Source organism: Heterodontus francisci, unplaced genomic scaffold (genome assembly GCF_036365525.1).
Source record: "Heterodontus francisci isolate sHetFra1 unplaced genomic scaffold, sHetFra1.hap1 HAP1_SCAFFOLD_97, whole genome shotgun sequence".
In the NCBI taxonomy this organism is placed as follows: Eukaryota; Metazoa; Chordata; class Chondrichthyes; order Heterodontiformes; family Heterodontidae; genus Heterodontus; species Heterodontus francisci.
This window is the reverse complement of record NW_027140606.1, coordinates 4,274,032-4,300,266: the sequence shown is the minus strand read 5'-3', so window position 1 is coordinate 4,300,266 and position 26,235 is coordinate 4,274,032.

The following is a 26,235-nucleotide window of genomic DNA, read 5'->3' as shown; positions in this document are numbered from 1 at the left end:
ATACTGCGTGCAGTTCTGGTCGCCACATTACCAAAAGGATGTGGATGCTTTGGAGAGGGTGCAGAGGAGGTTCACCAGGATGTTGCCTGGTATGGAGGGCGCTAGCTATGAAGAGAGGTTGAGTAGATTAGGATTATTTTCATTAGAAAGACGGAGGTTGAGGGGGGACCTGATTGAGGTGTACAAAATCATGAGAGGTATAGACAGGGTGGATAGCAAGAGGCTTTTTCCCAGCGTGGGGGATTCAATTACGAGAGGACACGAGTTCAAAGTGAAAGGGGAAAGTTTAGGGGGGATATGCGTGGAAAGTTCTTTACGCAGAGGGTGGTGGGTGCCTGGAACGCGTTGCCAGCGGAGGTGGTAGATGCGGGCACGATGGAGTCTTTTAAGATGTATCTAGACAGATACATGAATGGGCAGGAAGAAAAGAGATACTGACCCATAGAAAATAGGCGACATGTTTAGATAGAGGATCTGGATCGGCGCAGGCTTGGAGGGCCGAAGGGCCTGTTCCTGTGCTGTAATTTTCTTTGTTCTTTGTTCTAATAATTGTTTCCAGGTCCTCACCGACGTTCGTCTCTTTGTCATTTACTGGCATGTTATTAATGTCCTCCACTGTGAAGACCGATACAAAATACCTGTTCAATGCCTCGGCCATTTCATCATATCCCATAACTAAATTCCCCTTCTCATCCTCTAAAGGATCAACGTTTACTTTAGCCACTCTTTTTCGTTTTATACATTAATAGAAACTTTTGCTATCTGTCTTCATATTCTGTGCTACTTTTTTCCCATGTTCTATCTTACTTTTCTTTATAGCTCTTTTTGTGGCTTTCTGTTGACCTTTAAAGTTTTCCCAATCTTCTAGTTTCATGCTGTTTTTGGCCACTTTGTATGCCTTCTCTTTCAATTTGATAGCCTCCCTTATTTCCTTGGACAACCATGGCAGATTACCCCTCTTCTTCCAGTCCTTCCTTTTCACTGGAATATACTTTTGCTGAGCACTTTGAAAAATTGCTTTGGAAGTCCTCCACTGCTCGTCAACTGTCCCACCATAAAATCTTTGTTTCCAGTCTACTTTAACCAAGTCCTCCCTCATTCTATTGTAGTCCCCCTTGTTCAAGCGCAGGACCCTAGTATTGGATTTTATCTTCAAACTCTCCATCTGTATTCTAAATTCAACCATACTGTGATCACTCCTTCCAAGAGGATCCCTAACTATGAGGTCATTAATTATTCCTGTCTCATTACACAGGGCTAGATCTAGGATAGCTTGCTCCCTCGTCAGTTCCATTACATACTGTTCAAGAAAACTATCACGGATACACTCAACGAACTCCTCCTCAAGGCTCCCCTGACTGAGCTGGTTCGACCAATCTACATGTAGATTAAAACCTCCCATGATAATTGCCGTACCATTTTTACAGGCATTTGTTATTTCTTTGTTTATTGCCCGCCCCAATGTGATGTTATTATTTGGTGGCCTATAGAATACGCCTATCAATGACTTTTTCTTCTTAGTGTTTCTAATTTCCACCCAAATGGATTCAACCTCATTCTCCATAGAACCTATATCATCTCTCAGCATTGTCCTTGAATATCAGAGCTACACCACCTCCCTTACCTTCCTGTCTGTCCTTCCGAATAGTCTGGTACCCCTGGATATTTAACTCCCAATCGTGACCAACCTGTAACCATGTCTCCGTAATGGCTACCAAATCATATTCATTCGCAATGATTTGTGCCGTTAACTCATCAACATTGTTATAAATGCTACGAGCATTCAGGTAAAGTGCCTTTATGCTAGCTTTCTTACCCTCATGATTTGCAACATCTCTAATAATAACTCCTGAGTTGTCCTTCCTTTCTGCTTCTTTCATAGTCTGCCTTGAACTTAAACCCTCCTGCACATGTTAACCTGCTGCTTACATTTTATTTACCATCATACTCCGTGTCGTTTTCCCTTTCCCTTCCCCACGACTCACTCGTTTAAAGTCCTAGAGACCACCCTATTCATCCGTTTCGCCAGAACACTGGTCCCACATTGGTTCAGGTGGAGACTGTTCCATCGGTACAGATCCCCCCGCTTCCAAAACTGATGCCAATGCCCCATGAAATGGAACACCTCTTTCCCACACCACTCCCTTAGCCACGTGTTTACTTCCCTAATATTCTTATCCCTAAGCCAATTTGCACCTGGCTCGGGCAATAATCTGGAGATTATGACCCTCGAGGACCTGTTCCTTAATTTCGTTCCAGGTGCGTTATAATCCCCAAACAGGTCCTCCATCCTAGCCTTGCCGATGTTGTTAGTTCCAACGTGGACCAGAACAACTGGATCCTCCCCCTCCCGCTCCAATATCCTTTCAAGCCGGTCAGAGATGTCCTGCACCCTGGCACCGGGCAGGCACCACACCATGCGGGACTCCTGATCCCGCTTGCAAAGGATACTATCTATCCCCCTAATTATAGAATCCCCTATAACTGCCACTTGTGTTTTTGCTCCCCCCTCTTGAATGGCCTTTTGCACCATGGTGCCATGGTCAGTTGGCTCATCCTCCCCGCAGCCCTTTTCCTCATCCATACAGGGAGCAAGTATCTCATACCTGTTGGATAAGGTCAAAGGCTGAGGCTCCTCCACTCCTGAACTCAGGATCCCCCTACCTGCCTCACTTGCAATCACACCCTGTTGTCCCTGATCACTAACTGAATTTGAATTACTTAATCTACCAGGTGTGACTGCCTCCTGAAACAAAACGTCCAGGTAACTCTCCCCCTCCCGGATGTGCCACAGTGTTTGAAGCTCAGATTCCAGATCATCAACTCTGAGCTGGTTTTCTTCCAGCAATCAACAGTTGCTGCAGATGTGGTCCTTGCCGTTCACAATGGGGTCAGCCAGCTCCCACATCATACAGCTTCAGCACATCACCTGCCCAGCCATCTCTACTTAGTTAATTACTTTATTATTTTATATAAATTTATGAGTTAAATACTTTATGATACTTCTCTGCTATGGTCTTTTTCAAATAACCAATTCATAGATAAATCAAAAAAAGAAAGTAAAAAAAAGAAAGTACAGTTTTCCCCAATCACACAATTCAGAAGAAATAAAATTTTTTACCTTATCAACACACCGGAGTCCTTTTTTTGGTTAGAGGAGGATGGTGGGTGGGAGACACTGCATGTGTAGTGTCTCGGGTTCAGCCATTGCCCAAATATATAGGTTGTTACTTACCCAACAGTCCCCATGGTCCGCCGAAACAAAAGATAATTTACTTTAAGCTGTAACTGACCTTCCCAGCTGATAACCCGCTCTCCCTGTCTCTGTATCTCTCTCCCCCTGTCTCTGTATCAATCTCTCCCTGTCTCTGTATCTCTCTCCCCCTGTCTCTGTATCTCTCTCTCCCTCTCTCTATATCTCCCTCTGTCCACAACTCATTTGTCCCCTGTCTCTCTCTGTCTCTCCATATCTGTTACTGTTTCTCCTCTATTTCATATGTAATTTTGACTGAAAATAGCTCTGAAATATTTCTGTCTCACCATTTAAAACAACAACAAATCACACTGCTGTGTGTGTTTTTAACTATTAAAGGTTTAAATGGAAAGACAGAGGGAAAGAAAGCTGGAGAGAGACAGAGAGAGAAATCGAAACTCAGAACTCCAGTAAAATGAATTGAAATGAATCGGGAACATTTGACACTCAATGACTTAACTTTCAAAGTGGTCGTCATTGTTGCAATGTTGGAAAATCTGCAGGCTATTGGTGCACGCAAGATCCCACAAGCAACGGTGTGATAACAGCAGGCTACCCCTCCTCTACCCCCTCTGATTCCCTCCATGTTTCCCTCACTCTCCTGCGTCTCTCTCCCTCCTGTTACTGTCATTCAGAGAGGCAGATGGAGAGAGAATCACAGAATAATACTGTGCAGAAGAGGCCCTTCGGCCCATCGAAACTGCACCGATGCATTAAAGACACCTGTTCCGAAGAAGGGTCACTGACACGAAACGTTAACTCTGCTTCTCTTTCCACAGATGCTGCCATTCCAGACCGTCACCACCCTCGGGGTAAAACAGTTCTTCCTCAAATCCCGCAGTAACCTCCTGCCCCTCACTTTAAACTTGTGTCCCCGAGTAACTGACCCGTCAACTAAGGGGAACAGCTGCTCCCTATCCACCCTGTCCATGCCCCTCATAATCTTGTGCACATCGATCAGGTCACCCCTCAGTCTTCTCTGCTCCAGTGAAAACAACCCAAGCCTATCCAACCTCTCTTCATAGCTTAAATGTTCCATCCCAGGCAACATCCTTGTGAATCCACACAGCACCCTCTCCAGTGCAATCACATCCTTCCTATTATGTGGTGACCAGAATTACACACAGTACTCCAGCTGTGGCCTTAACAAAGTTCTGTACAACTCCAACATGGCCTCGCTGCTTTTGTAATCTATGCCTCGATTGACAAAAGCAAGTGTCCCATAAGCCTTTTTCACCACCCTATTAACCTGCCCTTCTGCCTTCAGAGATCTATGGACAAACACGTCAAGGTCCCTTTGTTCCTCGGAACTTCCCAGTCTCAGGCCATTCATTGAATACTTCTGTGTCACATTACTCCTTTCAAAGTGTATCAACTCACACTTTTCAGCGTTAAATTCCATCTGCCACTTTCCTGATCATTTAACCATCCCATCTATATCTTCCTGTAACCTAAGACAGTCACCCTCACTGTCAACCACTCGGCCAATCTTTGTGTCATCCGCGAACTTACTGATCCTACCCCATAGTCATATGGGGTAGACATAGTCATCTATGTCGTTTATATCAATGTCCTCATTGTTGTCATGTAGGAAATGCTGCAGGGAACTAGATGCAAAGCAAGATCCCACAAGCTGCAGTATGATGATATGCAGATTTCAGTCCCCAGAAAGGGTGAAACTCCCTCTTTAAACTGGGAACAAGTTGCTGACTCTGTCTCACCATTTCAAATAACGACAAACCACATTGCTGTGTGTGGTATGTTTTTTATTTATTAAAGGTTTAATTGGAGAAGGAGAGTGTGAAACAGAGCCAGAGAAGAGAAAGCATGGAGGGGAAAGATAGAGACACAGGGAAAGAATGTGGAGACAGAGAGAAAGCTAACCTCAGAACTACAGTAAAATGAATTAAAATGAGGACTGTGCATCTTATTTAACTGTTAGCTTCCTAGCATTGCCCAAAACACCAGCAAACCTCACAGACAGGGCTGGAAGAAGCAAATGGCAAATGGGACTCCCTCCTGGGGCTGCTCCTTTAACCCCAGGCTTTCAATCTGTTTAAAACTCCAGGGTCCCAATCCAACATGAAATGGTTACCCCAGGGCCCCAGAGATGAAATTAAACCTCGGGCTAATAAACAGACACAACTCACGTGGGCCCTTTGGGTGCAGCCTGTGGGCAAGGCCTCAGTCCGTCCCCTCTGGAGGAAGCTCCTGTCCAAGGATTCCTCGTCCCAGACTTTCCCTCTTTTCATCTTCACCATGCAGTTTTCTGAATGAAAATTCCTGAAGGCAAGAGGGAAAGAGGGAAAATTGATGAAAATGCATTGTTAAACAAAATAGCACAGCAAGAGCCCAGGAATTCCCCTCGGTTACACAGACACTCTCGCAGCAACACCCAAATACAGACAAATCACAGTTATAAACACGAGGATAAAGGGGTTTGAGACAGCAATCTCCACCACTATGTGTGTGTGTCTGTCTGTCTCAGGATCTCTATCCCTGTCTCCGTATCTCTCTCTGTCCCTATCTCATTTGACCCGCAATCTCTCTCTCTCTCTCTCTGTCCAGATCTGTTTTTGCTCCTCTATCTCAAATGTAATCTTGACTGAAAATAGCTGTGAAATATTTCTGTCTCACCATTTAAACAAACAACAAATCACGCAGCTGTGTGTGTTTTTAACTATTAAAGGTTTAAATAGAGAGACAGAGGAAAAGACTGCTGGAGAGAGACAGAGAGAGAAATCGAAACACAGAACTTCAGTAAAATGAATTGTTTGAATAAGGAACATTTGACACTCAGTGAACAGTGAATAGTGCTCGTCCCGACTGCAATGTTGGAAACACTGCATGCCATTTGTGCACAGCAAGATCCCACAATTTCATTTAGCCCTCAAATTCACGGCACTGCCCAAAACACCAGCATTTTTGGGGAATTCTACTGGCTCCAAGCTCAGGACTTTAATTTCAGGCCTTCAGTAGAGCTTCACACACAATGAATTCACTTCTAAAATGCAGTCACTGTTACAATGCAGGGAATTCTGCAGGCAAGCTGTGCACAGCACGATCCCAGTAATGGTGACAGTTCAAAATGCAGTTAACCAAGGATTTTATTGTGGATTCCTTTCTCTCTCTCTCTCTCTCTCTCTCCATCTTTCTCTGCCTTTCCTCCCTCACCCACACTCCGCCTGTCTCTCTCTCTCTCTCTCTCTCTCTCTCTCTGTTTAACCTGCCACCTCCAGTTGTTTCTCACTCTCCCTCTTTTTCTCTCCATCTGTTTGTGCCTCAGTGTTGTACTGTCGGAATTAGTGCATGGAATGTATGCACAGCAGGATCCCACAATGTGATAATAGCCAGATATCCCATCACAGTCCTCCGAAAATGCTAAACTCCATCTTTAAACTTCCAACAAGCCTTTATCCAGCTTAGCTTTCAGCTCTTGTAATTGTTGTAAAATCTTTCTAAAAACACAGAGAAATCCACACTCAGACCCTCAGGAAGCTGAATTTTAAAGTGTCCTCATTGTTGTTATGTAGGAAATGCTGCAGGGCACTAGATGCACAGCAAGAGCCCACAAGCAACAATTTGATAATAGCCAGATTTCAGTTCCCAGAAAGGGTGAAAATCCCTCTTTAAACTGGGAACAAGTTGCTCATTCAGTCTCACCATTTCAAATAGCAATAAATCACATTGCTGTGTGTGGCATGTTTTTTTTTATTTATCAAAGGTTTAATTGGAGAAGGAGAGTGTGAAACCGAGACAGAGAAGAGAAAGCATAGGAGGGAGATAGAGACACAGGGAAAGAATGTGGAGACAGAGAGGCAGCTCAGACCAACAGTAAAATGAATTAAAATGGGCACCGTGCATCTTATTTCACTCAGTTCATGAAGCATTGCCCAAAACATCAGCAAACCTCACAGACTGAGGGTTGGATGGAGCAAGTGGCAAATGGGACTCCCTCCTGGGGCTGCTCCTTTAACCCCAGGCTTTCAATCTGTTTAAAACTCCAGGGCCCCAATCCGACATAAAATGGTTAACGCAGGGCCCCAGAGAGGAAATTAAACCACAGGCTAATAAACAGACACAACTCACGTGGGCCCTTTGGGTGCAGCCTGTGGACAAGGCCTCAGTCCGTCCCCTCTGGAGGAAGCTCCTGTCCAAGGATTCCTCGTCCCAAACTTTCCCTCTTTTCATCTTCACCATGCAGTTTTCTGAATGAAAATTCCTGAAGGCAAGAGGGAAAGAGAGAACATTGATTAAAAGGCATTGTTAAACAAAAAAGCTCCGTACATCTTATTTAACAGTAAAGATTCAGAACATTGCCCAAAGGATATGGATTACTCTAGAATAATAACAAGCCTTTAGAAACTGTCACATTTGTGACGGAATTCCAAGCTTTTGACCCTCAATGAGTTAACTTTTAAAGTGGTCGTCACTGTTGCAATGTTGGAAATACTGCAGGCCATTGGTGCACAGCAAGATCCTACAAACAGCAATCGGATAACAGCCGGCTACCCCCACCTCTCCCCCTCTGATTCCCTCCATGTTTCCCTCACTCTCCTGCATCTCTCTCCCCCCTGCTACTCTGATTCAGAGAGGCAGATGAAGAGAGAGAGAGAGTCTTGCGAGGTGGGCCCCAGAGAGGAAATTGAACCTCGGGCTAATAAGCAGACACAGCGCACGTGGGCCCTTTGGGTGCAGCCTGCGGACAAGGCCTCAGTCCGCCCCCTCGGGAGGAAGCTGCTGTCCAAGGATTCCTCATCCCAAACTTTCCCTCTTTTCACCTTCACGATGCAGTTTTCAGAATGAAAATTCCTCAGGGGAAAGAATGAGAAAAAAATTGGATTAAAATACAAAGCGAGGACATTTTTAAACAAAATAGCATAGCAAGAGCCCAGGATTTCCTTTTTCAGTTACACAGACAATCAGCAATATTCAAATACAATCACATAACAGTTATAAACAAGATTGAGACGGAGGGAGCACACATACACACACAGACACACACAATGAGCCAGACTGGGGAATGTGTCCACTCTCTCTAGAGAGAGAGTGAAAGGTGGGTTTTGTGATTGGAACTGGAATCTTCAAACCCAGTTATATCCTGAGTGAGCTGTTTGCAAACACCACCCCTTGAGCCTCTGACATGTTGGGCTGTCTCTCAATCTCCTGTTCGGGGGCGGGGGCGGGGGCCTGTCCATTGATATGTTAATCCCAGGACAGGACCTTCCTGACTCTTCCAGTCCATTGATATGTTAATCCCAGGACAGGACCTTCCTGACTCTTCCAGTCTATTGATATGTTAATCCCAGCACAGGGCGTTCCTGATTCTTCCAGTCCACTGATATGCTTATCCAAGCACAGCAATGCTTTCAGCCATCTCTTCGTTAAATTTAAACATTTAATTCTTTCCCTGCAGTTTGAAAATATCAAACACCGATCCAACACTCACCCCTGAAACCTTCAAACTCAACCCACAATACAGGAGTGGGCAGATAATGGGGATTGCTGATGAGGTTGTGTTTGGGGATTTTTACTGACATCAGAGTGGATTTTAAAGTGTCTCCCTTTCCCTTACTTCTAAAGTCTTTCAGGGTTGTTGTTGTGTGCTGACAGGTTTATCAGTGTCCAGTCCCTTTCAACTTTTAATAAAATCTGTGGAACACAAATAAATGTAAAGTTTCTCCTACAAGCTGTTTTGTCCTCCCTCTTTCACTGTCTCTCTCTGTCAATCCCTATCTCTCTATTTGTCTCTCTCAGGACTGGGCAGACACTGGGTATTGTTGCTGAGGTTCTGTTGGCCATTTTTACTGACATCAGCGTGGATTGTAAAATCTGTCTGTGTGAGTGTCTGTGTGTGTCTATGTGTGTGTGTTTGTCTGTGTGTGTGTGTCTGTGGGTGTGTCTGTGTCTGTGTGTGTGTGGGTATGTGTGCGTCTATGTGTCTGTGTGTGTGTGTGTGTGTCTCTGTGTGTCCCTTTACGTGTGTGTATGTGTGTGTCTGCATGTTTGTGTGTGTGAGAGAGAGAATCTCAGGGTCACATCTCTGCATCTATATCTCTGCTTCTCTCCCTGTCACTCCATCACTCTCCTCCTCATTCTGTCTCTCACTCTGTCCCTCCATCTGTCTTCCATCCCTGTCACACCCTCTCTCTCCTTCTCTCTCTGTCTCTCTCTGTCTGTCCCTCCATCTGTCTTTCCCTTCCTGTCACAACTTCTCTCTGCTCTCTCTGTCTCTCTCTGTCCCTCCATCTGTCATTCCCTCCCTGACACCCCCTCTCTCTCCTTCCATCTCTGCCTCTCCCGCTCTGTCCCTTCATCTGTTTTTCCCTCTCTGTCTCTCCCTCTCTCCTTCTCTCTCTCTGTATCCGCATCTGTCTTCCCCACCCCCGTCACTCCCTCACTCTCCTTTATCTCTGTCTCTGTCTCTCTCTCTCTGTATCTCTCTCTGTCCCTCCATCTGTCTGTCCCTCTCTGTCACTCCCACTCTTTCCTTCTTTCTCAATTTCTATACCTCTATCCTTCCATCCGTCCTTCCCTCCCTGTCACTCACTCTCTCTCCTTCCATCTCTTCCAATCTCTCCCCGTCTCTCCATTGGTCTTTCCCTCTCTGTCTCTCCATCTCTCTCCTCTTTCTGACTCTCTCTCTCTCTTCATCAGTCTTCCCCACTCCCTGTCACTCCCTCACTCTCCTTCTAATTCTGTCTCTGCCTCTTTCTCTGTCTCGCTCTCTGTCCCTCCATCTGTCTTTCCCTATCAGTCACTCCCTCTCTCCCCTTCTTTCTCTGTATCTCTCTCTCTATCCATCCATCTATCCTTCCCTCCCTGTCACTCCATCTCTCTCCTTCTCTCTCTGTCACACACTCTGTCCCTCCATCTGTCTTTCCCTTCCTGACACTCCCTCTCTCTCCTTCCATCTCTGCGTTTCTCTCTCTGACTCTCCATCTGCCATTCCCTCCCTGACACTCCCTCTCTCTCCTTGCATCTCTGCGTTTCTCTCTCTGACTCTCCATCTGCCTTTCCCTCCCTGACACTCCCTCTCTCTTGCTCTCTCTACTTCTCTCTCTCTCTCTCCATCTGTCTTTCCCTCTCTGTGGCGCCCTCTCTCTCCTTCTATCTCTGTCTCTCTCTCTCTATCCCCCCATCTGTCCTTTCCTCCATGTCACTCCATCTCTCTCCTTCTATCTCTGTCTCTCTCTCTCTCTGTCTCTCCACCTGTCTTTCCCTCTCTGTCACACCCTCTCTCTCCTTCTATCTCTGTCTCTCTCTCTATCCCTCCATCTGTCTTTTCCTCTCTGTCTCTCCCTCTCTCTCCTTCTATCTCTGTCTCACTCTCTCTGTCTTTCCATCCCTGTCACTCCCTCTCTCTCCTTCTATCTCTGTCTATCTCTCTGCCTTTCCAACTGCCTTTCCCTCTCTGTCTCTCCCTCTCTCTCCATCAATGTCTGTCTCTCTCTCTCCATCCCTCCATCTGTCCTTCCCTCCCTGTCACTCCATCTCTCTCCCTCTCTCTCTGTCTCTCACTATGTCCCTCCATCTGTATTTCCCTCCCTATCACTCGCTCTCTCTCCTTCTCTCTGTCTCTCTCTCTGTCTCTCCCTCTCTGTCCCTCATCTGCCTTTCTCTCCCTGACACTCCGTCTCACTCCTTCTATCTCTGTCTCTCTCTGTCTGTCCCTCCAACTGTCTCTCTCTCTCTATTTCTCTCCATCTGTCTTCCCCTCTCGACACTCCTCTCTCTCCTTCTATCTCTGTCTCTCTATCTCTGTGCCTACATCAGTCCTTCCCTCCGTGTCACTCCATCTCTCTCCTTCTCTCTCTGTCTCTCAATCTGTCCCTCCATCTGTCTTTCCTTCCCTGTCACTCCCTCTCTCTCCTTCTCTCTCTCTGTCTCTCTCTCTGTCCCTCCATCTGTCTTTCCCTCCCTGACAATCCCTCTCTCTCCTTGTCTCGCTGTCTCTCTCTGTCTGTCCCTCCATCTGTCTTTCCCTCCCTGACACTCCCTCTCTCTCCTTCTCTCGCTGTCTCTCTCTGTCTGTCTCTCCATCTGTCATTCCCTCCCTGACACTCCCTCTCTCTCCTTCCATCTCTGCCTCTCCCTCTCTGTCTCTCCATCAGTCTTTCCCCCCCCTCTTTCTCCCTCTCTCTCCGTCTGTCTCTCTCTCTGTCTCTCCATCTGTCTTCCCCACTCCCTGTCACTCCCTCTCTCCTTCTATCTCTGTCTCTCTCTCTGTCCCTCCATCTGTCTGTCCCTCTCTGTCACTGCCACTCTTTCCTTCTATCTCTGTCTCTCTCTCTATCCTCCATCCGTCCTTCCCTCCCTGTCACTCACTCGCTCTCCTTCCATCTCTGCTACTCTCTCTGACTCTCTCTCTCTTCATCAGTCTTCCCCACCCCCTGTCTTTCCCTCTAACTCCTTCTATTTCTGTCTCTGCCTCCCTCTCTGTCTCTCCATCTCTCTCCTCTCTCTGACTCTCTCTCTCTTCATCAGTCTTCCCCACCCCCTGTCTTTCCCTCTAACACCTTCTATTTCCGTCTCTGCCTCCCTCTCTGTCTCTCTCTCTGTCCCTCCATCTGTCTTTCCCTCTCTGTCACTCCCTCTCTCTCCTTCTATCACTGTATCTCTCTCTATCGCCATCCATCTATCCGACCCTCCCTGTCACTCCATCTCTCTCCTTCTCTCTCTGTTCACACTCTGTCCCTCCATCTGTCTTTCCCTTCCTGACACTCCCTCTCTTTCCTTCTATCTCTGTCTCTGCCTCTCTCTCTGTCTCTCTGTCTCTCTCTATCCCTCCATCTGTCTTTCCCTCTCTGTCTCTCCCGCTCGCTCCTTCTAGTCTGGTGTTTTATGGACAGAGGCAGGATCTAGTGCAGTAATAACTGAAACAAGTTGCTGTTCCTGATCAGGTGAAGGCATGGTTGTTAACCGTGGGGCTATTTGATTGGGCCAGGAAGGGATGCAGCACAATGTATCCAGTGAGCGGATAACACCCATTCAGGTGCGACAGTAAGCTGTGAGGAGGACACAGAGAGGGTGTGGGGAACGGAATATGGACAGGTTCAGTGAGTGGATAAAAAAGTGGAGTATACCGTGGTGAATAGTCAGGGCATTCACTTTGGCTGGAAGAATATAAACACCAAATATCTTACAATATCATCGAATAGTTACAGCTCAGAAGAATGTTCCTCAAGATTTTGAACACGTCGATCAAAATTCTTTATATATAATAGTAATCGTCATTTAGCAAGGTACAGATTAATCAAGCTCAGTCAGAAAGGATTTGTTAAATGAAGACTGTGTCAGACTAACTTGATTGACATATTCGTGCGGGTAACAAGGAGGGTGGATGAGGGGAACAACTGATTACCGCCTTCTCAAGGGCAATCAGGGATGGGCAACAAATGCTGGCCTTGTCAGCGATGCCCAGATCCCGTGAAAGAATGTAATACAGTGTCAGCTCCTGTGCATGTACAATACATAATGGGTGCAAGGGAATATTTCACTCCTGTCTCGTATTAGGTGTCTCGGTGTCTCCATGCCTGTGTCTCTGTCATGTTTAAAGCTCTAGCCTTACATTACTGAGGAATCAGTCTCTGAAATAAATGTCCCAATGCTGTGGTAACATAATGGCCACTATGAACAAACCTAAAATGACTGTCTGTGTTTGTAAAGAATGTTAAATGAGTGAATGGGTAATATTGTGATTGTGTTTTGTTACTGAGGTTCTGAGCATGAATGTATAAAGACGTTCAGAAATAGATAAATACACATAGAGTGTCAAAGAGTGGCCGAGGGACTGAGAGAGGCAGTGAGAGTTATTGAGGGTCGGAACAAACATGTTCAGAACAAGTACCTGAGGCTCCAGTACTGACCTTGCGGCACTCCACTCGTCACAGTCTTCCAAGTTGCAAATGCCCTGTTTATCTCTACTCTTTGCGTCCTGCCCATAAATCAATCAACCATCCATACCAATATGTTACTCCGAACTCCATGAGTCCTTTACTTCAGTTTAACCTTTTGCGTAGCACCTTTTCAAAATCCAAGAATACAATATCTACTGGCTCCTCTTTATCTACCCAAATAGTTACATCCACAAGAAACGCAGTTTCTCCTTTGTGAAACCATGTTGACTTTGTTTGATTATTCCATGGCACAGTTCCTAAGAATGTGCATGGACAGAGGAACCTGAAGGTTCACGTGCAGTGATTTTTGAAGACCCCGGAACAGATTGAGAGAGAAATTAGCAAAACATATGGGAACTTTGAATTCAGAGAGACAAGAAGAGAGAGGGAGGGAGAGACAGGCAGAAAGAGGGAGGGCGAGACGAGTAGAAACAGCGACAGAGAGACGGGTCGTAAAAAGGAAGGGAGAGACGGGAGAGACAGGCAGGGTGCAGGAGAAACTTTGCATTGAAACACGTTAAAATATACATTTAAAATTTAAAAGAACTGTGCACTGAAAAATCTGGCAATGCACAACTGCTAAAGTCACACATCATCCTGACTTGGAACTATATCTCCGTTCCTTCATTGTCACAGGGTCAAAATCCTGGAACTCCCTTTCTAATAGCACTGTGACTGTACCAACACCAATTAGACTCCAGTGGCTCAAGAAATTAGCTCACCTCCACCCTCTCAAAGGGCAATTAGAGATGTGAAATAAATGCTGGCGTTACCAGCGAAACGCACATCACACAAATGAATAAAACAAAAATAACAATTTGGCACCGAGTCACTTCTGGAGATATTAGACTGGACGACCAAAAGCTTCGTCAAAGAGGTTGGGCTGAGGGATCGTCTTCAAAGAGGGAAGCGAGGTAATGAGGCGGAGATCTTTAGAAAATGAATTTCAGAGTAAGCACCTTGGCAGCTTGAAGGTACGGCCACCAGAACGATTAAACTGGCGGATGTCCAAGAGGCCAGAATTAAAGGATCACAGGTCTTGGAAGATTGTGGAGTTGTCGGAGATTGCAAAGCTTGGGAGGGGTCATTTGTGTAAGACAGTTCCTAAATTCCACCACCCTTAGTGTGTAGTCATGTTTCTAAATTTCACCTTTGAAAGGGATTTCAACTCATGTTAAATTTTTAGATTATGCCCCTCGTCCAAGACTCCCCCAACCAGTTAGAAGTGTTTTTTCGCTGTCTACCCTGTCAGTTTCTATTACTATCTTGTAAAATTTGACCTGTTCACCTCTTAACCTTCTAAATTCCATGGATACAGACTGATGCTCCAACTATACTGTCATATCAGATGCTGACATGTCTAGTCAGCTACAGAGTAAATCTTCTCTGTTATATAAAGTACAGTATGGGGTTAGATACAGAGTAAAGCTGCCTCTCTATGTGCCTCTCGTTCTCCTCCACCATCCAGATGGAGAGAGTAACATTGGGCAAGACAGGGATAGATACGTAGCGAGAATAACAGAGAGGGGGAAGGATAGCAATGGGGAGAGAGTACCAGAGAGAAAGAGGAAGGGATTGGAATAAAGAGCATCGGTCAATGTTCCAGTAAAGCTGCGTGCAGCAGCCTCGGAGGTACCACGCAGGTCTTGGTCTGTGATAAACAGTACACGTCTTCAAAGGTTCTTAAAAATGTAAAGGGACTGGGCACAGAAAAAGCAAATGTGCCCTTGGAAAGTAACTAAATTTTCTGGGGAGCATTGGAGCTCAGTGGGTAGTAATCTTGCTTCTGAGCCATAAGTTTGTGGGTTCAGGTCAAGCACAAAACCTAGGCTGATGCCACCCAACCGAAAATCAGAACAGATCAGTGAGACTCCGAAAATGAAACTTGTGTTTGAATTTGTGAGCCTCGCTGTCTGGAATGTTTTTGTGTTGGAGAGAATGTTGACCCAGTAAACCATTGCCCCTATGGCATGAGAGTTATCTGAATAGAGATTCTTCATCTTCTTCTTCTCTTCTTTGGCCTCCTTGTTTCGAGAGACAATGGGTAAGCGCCTGGAGGTGGTCAATGATTTGTGAAGTAGCGCCTGGAGTGGGTATAAAGGACAATTTTAGAGCGACAGACTCTTCCACAGGTGCTACAGATAAAATTTGTTGTCGGGACTGTTGAACAGTTGGCCCTCCCCTTGCGCTTCTGTCTTTTTTCCTACCAACTGCTAAGTCTCTTCGACACGCCACGCGTTAGCCCCGCCTTTATGGTTGTCCACCAGCTCTGGCAATCGCTGGTAACTGACTTCCACGACTTGTGATCAATGACTTCATGGCGCGGTTGCAGATGTCTTTAAAGCAGAGACATGGGTGGCCGGTAGGTCTGATACCAGTGACGAGCTCACTGTACAATGTGTCCTTGGGGATCCTGCCAACTTTCATGCGGCTCACATGGCCAAGCCATCCCAAGCGCCGCTGACTCAGTAGGGTGTATATGCTGGGGCTGTTGGCCGCCTCGAGGACTTCTGTGTTGGAGATACAGTCCTGCCACCTGATGCCAAGGATTCTCCAGTGGCAGCGAAGATGGAATGAATTGAGACGTCGCTCTTGGCTGACATATGTTGTCCAGGCCTCGTTGCCATAGAGCAAGGTACTGAGGACACAGGCTTGATACACTCGGACTTTTGTGTTCCGTGTCAGTGCGCCATTTTCCCACACTCTATTGGCCAGTCTGGACATAACAGTGGAAGACTTTCCCATGCACTTGTTGATTACTGCATCGTGAGACAGGTTACTGGTGATAGTTGAGCCGAGGTAGGTGAACTCTGGAACCATTTCCAGAACGTGGTCGCTAATATTGATGGATGGAGCATTTCTGGCGTCTGTCCCATGATATTCGTTTTCTTGAGGCTGATGGTTAGGCCAAACTCGTTGCAGGCAGCCGCAATCCTGTCGATGAGTCTCTGCAGACACTCTTCAGTGTGAGATGTTAATGCAGCATCGTCAGCAAAGAGGAGTTCCCTGATGAGGACTTTCCATACTTTGGTCTTCACTCTTGGACGGGCAAGGTTGAACAACCTGCCACCTGATCTTCTGTGGAGGAAAATTCCTTCTTCTGAAAACTTGAACGCATGTGAGAGCAGCAGGGACAAGAAGAACCCCAACAGGTGCGAGAACACAGCCCTGTTTCACGACACTCAGGATAGGAAAGGGGTCTGATGAGACGCCACCATGCTGAATTGTGCCTTTCATATTGTCATGGAATGAGGTAATGATACTTAGTAGCTTTGGTGGACATCCGATCTTTTCTAACAGTCTGAAGAGACCACGTCTGCTGACGAGGTCAAAGGCTTTGGTGAGATCAATGAAAGCAACGCAGAGGGGCATCTGTTCTTCGCGGTATTTCTCCTGTCGCTGGCAAAGGGAGAACAGCATGTCAATGGTGGATCTCTTTCTGCTCGAAAGTCACACTGTGTCTCAGGGTAAACTAATAGAGCTTATAACATCTTCTTGCAACATGAAGGTACTCTGCGCACTGAGTGTAACAATATTTGCAGTGTACCACCATATAACATAGTTTTCTAGGTGTGGGAACAGGGTTTGGAATTTTCAAAACACTGAGGCAAACTCGCACTCCCCTCATCACTAATGTCAGTGTTTTTAATTAGCCCCGGGAGGAAGGTAAACCTTGAGACCGTCAATCAGTAATCAATGTCAGATTTGATCAATTATGAGGGATGAACCAATTTCATTGTTTAGAGAATATGCCATTAAATAGGGGTATGCTGGTTTCTTACAAGCCTGCATAAGGAAGTGCACCCTCTGACGTTGTGGTGTCACCAGAAGCAACCAACTTAACATGGCAAACTGATGCATCTGTAGTTTTACTGAGGTTCTGAGAGAGGACAGAGAAACAGGCATCGGCACACTCACGCGCACACTCACACACAGAACCACACACACGAACAAGCAGAAGTACACACACGCAGCAGCAAGCCCACCCACACACGCACACACACACAAACACACACACAAGCAAACACACACACACAGAAGCACACCCACCCACCCCACTTACACAAACAAACACACACACACACACAGAAGCACACCCACCCACCCCACATGCACAAACAAACACACACACATACAGAAGCACACCCACACACCCCACATACACAAACAGACACACACACACACAGACAGAAGCACACCCACCCACCCCACATACACAAACAAGCACACACACACACACACACACACAGAAGCACATGCACACACACACGCGCACACACACACGAGTTAACATCAATCTGCGTCTGCAGAAGAGAGTTCCAAACTAATATCGCCTTTTGCGTGTCGAAGTGTTGCCCAACTTAACTCCTGAAAGGTCTGGCTCTTTTGTTTTCAACTATGCTTACTGGACCCAGACTTCCCAACCTGCTGACATAGTTTCTCCAAAATTACCCCATCAGTTCCCCTTAATATTGTAACAACTTCGATCAAATCACCCCGATCTTCCTAAATTCCAGGGAATACATCCACAGTTTGTGTAATATCATCTCGGATTTTAACCCTTGCAGTCCCGTTATTATTCTGGTAAATCTACGCTGCACTCAAATGGACATGGACATTCCCCCCACCCCCCTCCCACCCCCAAGTCTCTTTGGACCTTCACTGTTTCTAGTTTTTCACCATTTACAAAGTATTCTTCTGTTCTTTTTAGCTGACATTGAAATCCATCCATCACAGTTTTTCCCATTCACTTAAGATATTAATATGTCTTTGCAATTTGATGCTGACAATGCTGTGTAATTTTGTGCCATTGACAAGCTTGGGTATGTGGAATTCCACCCCATCATCTTAAATCGTTAATAAATACAGTAAAATTGAGACACACAGGGCCTTTGCACGAGCAGACGGGGGTGAATCATTGTGTCTTAGATTTTTTTTCAATTCCAAATTTATGTTTTACTTTTTAGTCGGGACAGAATTCAAATTAACAACAGCCCAGTGTGAGATTTGAACTCTTTCTATTTCAATCATCAGCTCAGGCCTTCTGATTAAAACCCATAAAAAGAGATTCACTTTCCTACTGCTATTGTCTGACTCTCTCAGGTTTTGTATATTGTACCGTTCATGTGGTGTTCTGTAAATACCTTCAATTCTCCCTATCTGCAAGGGACACAAATCAAATTGTCACCTTATTCCATCAACCAAAACCTGCAAGTCCATTCAAACACATCTATTTACTATCTCGACAAATACTTCCACAATGCAGGAATGTCTGAATGGAAACAGCTTTTAACACATTTCCCAACCCATTTGCTCTCAATTTTCAAGCAGGAGATTCAGAACCTCAATGGATTCTTCAACAGATAAAAAGTAACACAGATATGAAATCCCAGGTCTCTCTGTCCCTTTAGTAATTTAAGCATCGTACCATTTAGTTGATATTGCTTCTTGTCAGCTTTCCTTCCAAAATGAATCACTTTACATCTCTCAGCTATGAAGTTAACCTGCCTTGAGACTGTCCATTTCACGAGACTGCCTCTATGCTCCTGAAGTCATAGAAACATTGAAACATAGAAAATAGGAGCAGGAGTAGGCCATTCGGCCCTTCGAGCCTGCTCCGCCATTCATTATGATCATGGCTGCTCATCCAACTCAGCAACCTTTCGCGCTTTTGCCCCATACCCTTTGATCCCTTTCGCTCCAACAGCTTTATCTAACTCCTTCTTGAAAACATGCAACGTTTTGGCCTCAACTGCTTTCTCTGGTAGTGAATTCCACAGTCTTACCACTCTCTGGGTGAAGAAATTTCTCCTCATCTCAGTCCAGAAAGGTTTGCCCCGTATCCTTAGACTACGAACTTTGGTTCTGGACTCCCCCACCATCGGGAGCATCCTTCCTGCATCTACCCTGTCAAGTCCTGTCAGAATTTTACAGGTTTCTATGAGATCCCCCTCATTCTTCTGAACTCCAGTGAATATAATCTTAACCGACTTAATCGCTCCTCATACGTCAGTCCCACCATCCCAGGAATCAGTCTAGTAAACCTTTGCTGCACTCCCTCGAGAGCAAGAACATCCTTCCTCAGAGAAGGAGACCAAAACTTCACACCATATTTCAGGTGTGGCCACACCAAGGCCCTGCATAATTGCAGCAAGACATCCCTGCTCCAGTACTCAAATCCTCTCGCTATGTAAGCCAACATACCATTTGCCCTTTTTCCCGCCTGCATGCTTACCTTCAGCGACTGGTGTACGAGAACACCCAGGTCTCGTTGCATATTCCCCTCTCAGTTTATAGCCGTTCAGATAATAATCTGCCTTCCTGTTTTTGCTACCAAAGCGAATAACCTCACATTTATCCACATGATACTGCATCTGCCATGCATTTTCCCACTCTGTCAACATGTCCAACTCACCCTGAAGCCTCTCTTCATTCTCCTCACAACACACCCTCTCACCCAGTGTTGTATCAACTGCAAATTTGAAGATTTTACGTTTAGTTCCCTCATCCAAATCATTAGTATATATTGTAAATAGCTGGTGTCCTAGCATAGGTCCCTGCAGTACCTCACTATTCACTGCCTGCCATTCAGAAAAAGACCCATTTATTCCTAATCTTTGTTTCCTGTCTGCCACCCAATTTTCTATCCATCACAATACTCTATCCCCAATCCTATGCGTTTTAATTTTACATGCTAATCTCTTAAATTGGACTTTGTCGAAAGCCTTCTGAAAGTCCAAATAAACCACATCCACTGGCTGCCTCTCATCAACTCTACTAATTGCATCCTCGAAGAGTTATAGTGGATTTGTCAAGCATGATTTCCCTTTTCTAAATCCATGCTGACTCTGTCCGATTCTATGACTGTTCTCCAAGTGCTCTGCTATAAAATCTTTTGATAATGGACTCTAGAATTTTCCCCACTACCGACGTCAGGCTAACTAGTCTATAATTCCCTGTTTTCTCTCTACCTCCCTTTTTAAACATTAGCTACCCTTCAATCAGTAGGAACTGTTCCAGAGCCTATAGAATATTGAAGGATGACCACCAATGCATCCACTGTTTCTAGGGCCACTTCCTTAACTACTCTGAGATGTAGATTACCTGGGCCTGGGGATTTATCGGCCTTTAATCCCATCAATTTACCCAACACCATTGTTCAACTAATACTAATTTCCTTCAGTTCCTCCATCTCACTAAACCCTGTGTTCCCCAACATTTCTGGTATGTTATTTGTCCACCTTTGTGGACAGAAGCAAAGTATGCATTTAGTTGGTCAGCCATTTATTTGTTCCCCTTATTAAATTCCCTTATTTCTGACTGCAGGGGACCTACATTTGTCTTCACCAGTCTTTTTCTCTTCACATACCTATAGTAGTAGTGAGGTTATGTCGAACCTTTATAGAGCCCTGGTTATGCCCCAACTTGAGAATTGCGTCCAGTTCTGTTCACCACACTTTAGGAAGGAGGTGAGTGTCTTTGAAAATGTCCACATAAGATTTAACAGAATGATTCCAGACATGGGGGAATTTAGCAGCAATGTTTGTTGGAAAAGCTGGCTTTGTTCTCCTTAGAACAAGTGACATTAAGAAGAGATGCAAAGGAAGTGTACGATGTGTCAAGCGTAGATACCGTCCTTCAGTCTGAAAGAACCATTCAGCACTACTCTCCGTGTTCTGTCCCATAGCCAATGTCACATCCACTCTGTCACTGTTCCTTTCGTTCCATGATCATTCAGTTTGCTAACTAGTTAATTATGAGGCACCGTTATGACCTCCCCATCAGGAAATTGGTCCGAGGTGAGACGGAGACAGAGAGAGAGAGACTGGGAAATCCACTCTGAGAACCTCACTCTCAATTCAAATGGCGGCAGCAAATTTCATTTAACCCTCAAATTCATGGTACTGCCGAAAACACCGGCTTATTGGGGAATTATACATGCTTCAAGCTCAGGACTTTAATTCCAGGCTTTCAGGAGAGATTTGGACACAATAAATTCACTTCCAAAATGCAGTCACTGTGACAATGCTAGGAATTCTGCAGGCAAGCTGCGCACAGTAAGATCCCACAGGCAGCTATGATATTCTGCAGATAATCTTTTTTTAGTGATGTTATTAATATATAACAGTGCTGACCCCACTCACAGACTCTGCATCAAAACTCAGCGTCAAGACCAGGTCCCAGTCAAACTGATTACAAGGCAAGAGCATGTTTAAACAAAATAGCACTGCAAGAGCCCAGGAATTTCCCTCAGTTCTACAGACAATCTTTCAGCATCACCCAAATACAGACAAATCACAGTTCTAAACCAGAGACTAAAAAGATTGAGACAGCAACCTTCACCTTTGTGTGCTTGAGTGTCTGTCTGTCTGTCTCTGTATCTCTCTTCCTGTCTCTGTATCTCTCTCCCTGTCTCTGTATCTCTCTCAGTTCCTAACTTATTCTCCCCTGTGTCTCTCTCCCTGTCCATATCTCTGTCTATTCCCTCCATCTCATATGAACAAAGAACAAAGAACAAAGATAATTACAGCACAGGAACAGGCCCTTCGGCCCTCCAAGCCTGCGCCGTTCCAGATCCTCTCTCTAAACATGTCGCCTATTTTCTAAGGTTCTGCATCTCTTTTCTTCCTGCCCATTCATGTGTCTGTCTAGATACATCTTAAAAGACTCCATCGTGCCCGCATCTACCACCTCCGCTGGCAACGCGTTCCAGGCACCCACCACCCTCTGCGTAAAGAACTTTCCACGCATATCCCCCCTAAACATTTCCCCTTTCACTTTGAACTCGTGTCCTCTAGTAATTGAATCCCCCACTCTGGGAAAAAGCCTCTTGCTATCCACCCTGTCTATACCTCTCATGATTTTGTACACCTCAATCAGGTCCCCCCTCAACCTCCGTCTTTCTAATGAAAATAATCCTAATCTACTCAACCTCTCTTCATAGCTAGCGCCCTCCATACCAGGCAACATCCTGGTGAACCTCCTCTGCACCCTCTCCAAAGCATCCACATCCTTTTGATAATGTGGCGACCAGAACTGGATGCAGTATTCCAAATGTGGCCGAACCAAAGTCCTATACAACTGTAACATGACCTGCCAACTCTTGTATTCAATACCCCGTCCGATGAAGGAAAGCATGCCGTGTGCCTTCTTGACCACTCTATTGACCTGCGTTGCCACCTTCAGGGAACAGTGGACCTGAACACCCAAATCTCTCTGGACATCAATTTTCCCCAGGACTTTTCCATTTACTGTATAGTTCACTCTTGAATTGGATCTTCCAAAATGCATCACCTCGCATTTGCCCTGATTGAACTCCATCTGCCATTTCTCTGCCCAACTCTCCAATCTATCTATATTCTGCTTTATTCTCTGACAGTCCCCTTCACTATCTGCTACTCCACCAATCTTAGTGTTGTCTGCAAACTTGCTAATCAGTCACCCTATACTTTCCTCCAAATCATTACTGTATATCACAAACAACAGTGGTCCCAGCACGGATCCCTGTGGAACACCACTGGTCACACGTCTCCATTTTGAGAAACTCCCTTCTACTGCTACTCTCTGTCTCCTGTTGCCCAGCCAGTTCTTTATCCATCTAGCTAGTACACCTTGGACCCCAAGCGCCTTCACTTTCTCCATCAGCCTGCCATGGGGAACCTTATCAAACGCCTTACTGAACTCCATGTATATGACATCGACAGCCCTTCCCTCATCAATCAACTTTGTCACTTCCTCAAAGAATTCTATTAAGTTGGTAAGACATGACCTTCCCTGCACAAAACCATGTTGCCTATCACTGATAAGCCCATTTTCTTCCAAATGGGAATAGATCCTATCCCTCAGTATCTTCTCCAGCAGCTTCCCTACCACTGACGTCAGGCTCACCGGTCTATAATTACCTGGACTATCCCTGCTACCCTTCTTAAACAAGGGGACAACATGAGCAATTCTCCAGTCCTCCGGGACCTCACCCGTGTTTAAGGATGCTGCAAAGATATCTGTTAAGGCCCCAGCTATTTCCTCTCTCGCTTCCCTCAGTAACCTGGGATAGATCCCATCCGGACCTGGGGACTTGTCCACCTGAATGCCCTTTAGAATACCCAACACTTTCTCCCTCCTTATGCCGACTTGACCTAGAGTAATCAAACAACTGTTCCGAACCTCAACATCCGTCATGTCCCTCTCCTCGGTGAATACCGATGCAAAGTACTCGTTTAGAATCTCACCCATTTTCTCTGAGTCCAAGCATAACATTCCTCCTTTGTCCTTTAGTGGGCCAATCCTTTCTCTAGTTACCCTCTTTCTCCTTATATATGAATAAAAGGCTTTGGGATTTTCTTTAACCCTGTTTGCTAAAGATATTTCATGACCCCTTTTAGCCCTCTTAATTCCTCGTTTCAGATAGGCTCTACATTCCCGCTATTCTTTCAAAGCTTCGTCTTTCATCAGCCGCCTAGACCTTATGTATGCTTCATTTTTCCTCTTAGCTAGCCTCACAATTTCACCTGTCATCCATGGTTCCCTAATCTTGCCATTTCTATCCCTCATTTTCACAGGAACATGTCTCTCCTGCACGCTAATCAACCTCTCTTTAAAAGCCTCCCACATATCACATGTGGATTTACCTTCAAACAGCTGCTCCCAATCTACATTCCCCAGCTCCTGCCGAATTTTGGTATAGTTGGCCTTCCCCCAATTTAGCACTCTTCCTTTAGGACCACTCTCGTCTTTGTCCATGAGTATTTTAAAGCTTATGGAATTGTGATCACTATTCCCAAAGTAGTCCCCTACTGAAACTTCAAACACCTGGCCGGGCTCATTCCCCAACACCAGGTCCAGTATGACCCCTTCACGAGTTGGACTATTTACATACTGCTCTGGAAAACCCTCCTGGATGCTCCTTACAAATTCTGCTCCATTTAGACATCTAACACTAAGTGAATCCCAGTCAATGTTGGGAAAATTAAAATCTCCTATCACCACCACCCTGTTGCTCCTACATCTTTCCATAATCTGTTTACATATTTGTACCTCTATCTCACGCTCGCTGTTGGGAGGCCTGTAGTACAGTCCCAACATTGTTACCGCACCCTACCTATTTCTGAGTTCTGTCCATATTGCCTCACTGCTCGAGTCCTCCATAGTGCCCTCCTTCAGCACAGCTGTGATATCCTCTTTGACCAGTAATGCAACTCCTTCACCCCTTTTACCTCCCTCTCTATCCCGCCTGAAGCATCGATATCCTGGGATATTTAGTTGCCAATCATGCCCTTCCCTCAACCAAGTCTCAGTAATAGCAATAATATCATACTCCCAGGTAGTAATCCAAGCCCTAAGTTCATCTGCCTTACCTACTGCACTTCTTGCATTAAAACAAATGCACCTCAGACCACCAGTCCCTTTATATTCATCATCTGCTCCCTGCCTGCTCTTCCCCTTAGTCACACTGACTTCATTATCTAGTTCCTTACAGGCTTTTGTTACTACCTCCTTACTGTCAACTGACCTCAATTTGTTCCCATCCCCCTGCCACATTAGTTTAAACCCTCCCCAACAGCGTTAGCAAAAGCACCCCCAAGGACATTGGTTCCAGTCCGGCCCAGGTGTAGACCGTCCAATTTGTAATAGTCCCACCTCCCCCAGAACCGGTCCCAATGTCCCAAAACTCTGAACCCCTCCTTCCTGCACCATCTCTCAAGCCACGCATTCATCCTGACTATTCTTTCATTTTTACTCTTACTATCACGTGGCACTGGTAGCAATCCTGAGATTACTACCTCTGAGGTCCTGCTTTTTAACTTGGCTCCTAACTCCCTAAACTCTGCTTGTAGGACCTCATCCCGTTTTTTACCTATATCATTGTTGCCTATGTGCACAATGACAACTGGCCGTTCACCCTCCCCCTTCAGAATGTTCTGCAGCCGATCTGAGACATCCCGGACCCGTGCACCTGGGAGGCAACATACCATTCGGGAGCCTCGTTTTCGACCACAGAACCGCCTATCTACTCTCCTTACAATCGAATCCCCTACGACTATAGCCCTTCCACTCTTTTTCCCGCCATTCTGAACAGCAGAGCCAGCCACGGTGCCATGGACCTGGCTACTGCTGCCTTCCCCTGGTCAGCCATCTCCCTCAACAGTATCCAAAACGGTATACTTGTTTTGGAGGGAGATGACAGCAGGGGACTCCTGCGCTGCCTTCCTGCTCTTTCTCTGCCTTTTGGTCACCCATTCCCTTTCTCCCTCAGCAATCCTAATCTGCGGTGTGACCAATTCACTAAACGTGCTATCCACGACCTCCTCAGCATCGCGCATGCTCCAAAATGAGTCCATCCGCAGCTCGAGAGCCGTCATGCGGTCTAACAAGAGCTGCAGTTGAACACACTTCCTGCACGTGAAGGAGTCAGGGACATCAGCCATGTCCCTGAGCTCCCACATTGAGCAAGAGGAGCATGACACGGGTCTGAGATCTCCTGCCATTTTTAATCTTAAGTTTAAACTTCGTTAAATGAAAAAGGAACGAAAAGTTTTTACCAATCACGATAAAACCAGAGAAATAGAAAAAGCCTTACCTTATAAACACCCCACCGAGTCCTTTTTTTTGGTTAGAGGAGGAGGGCGGGTGGGAGACACGACAAGTGTGGTGTCTCGGGTTCAGAAAACGCCCAAATATATAGTGTTTTACTTACCCAGCAGCCCCCTGTCCTCCGCCGAAAAAGAAATGGTAATTAAGTTTACTTTCAAACTGACCTTCCCAGCTGCTCACTCGCTCACACTCTGCTCCCGAAAAAGCTGCTGCAATGAAAGGAAAGTTATTTTAAACCGCCCAAATATATAGTGTTTTACTTACCCAGCAGCCCCCTGGCCTCCGCCGAAAAACAAAAGGAAATTAAGTTTACTTTCAAACTGACCTTCCCAGCTGCTCACTCGCTCACACTCTGCTCCCGAAAAAGCTGCTGCAATGAAACGAAAGTTATTTTAAACCGCCCAAATATATAGTGTTTTACTTACCCAGCAGCCCCCTGGACTCCGCCGAAAAACAAAAGGAAATTAAGTTTACTTTCAAACTGACCTTCCC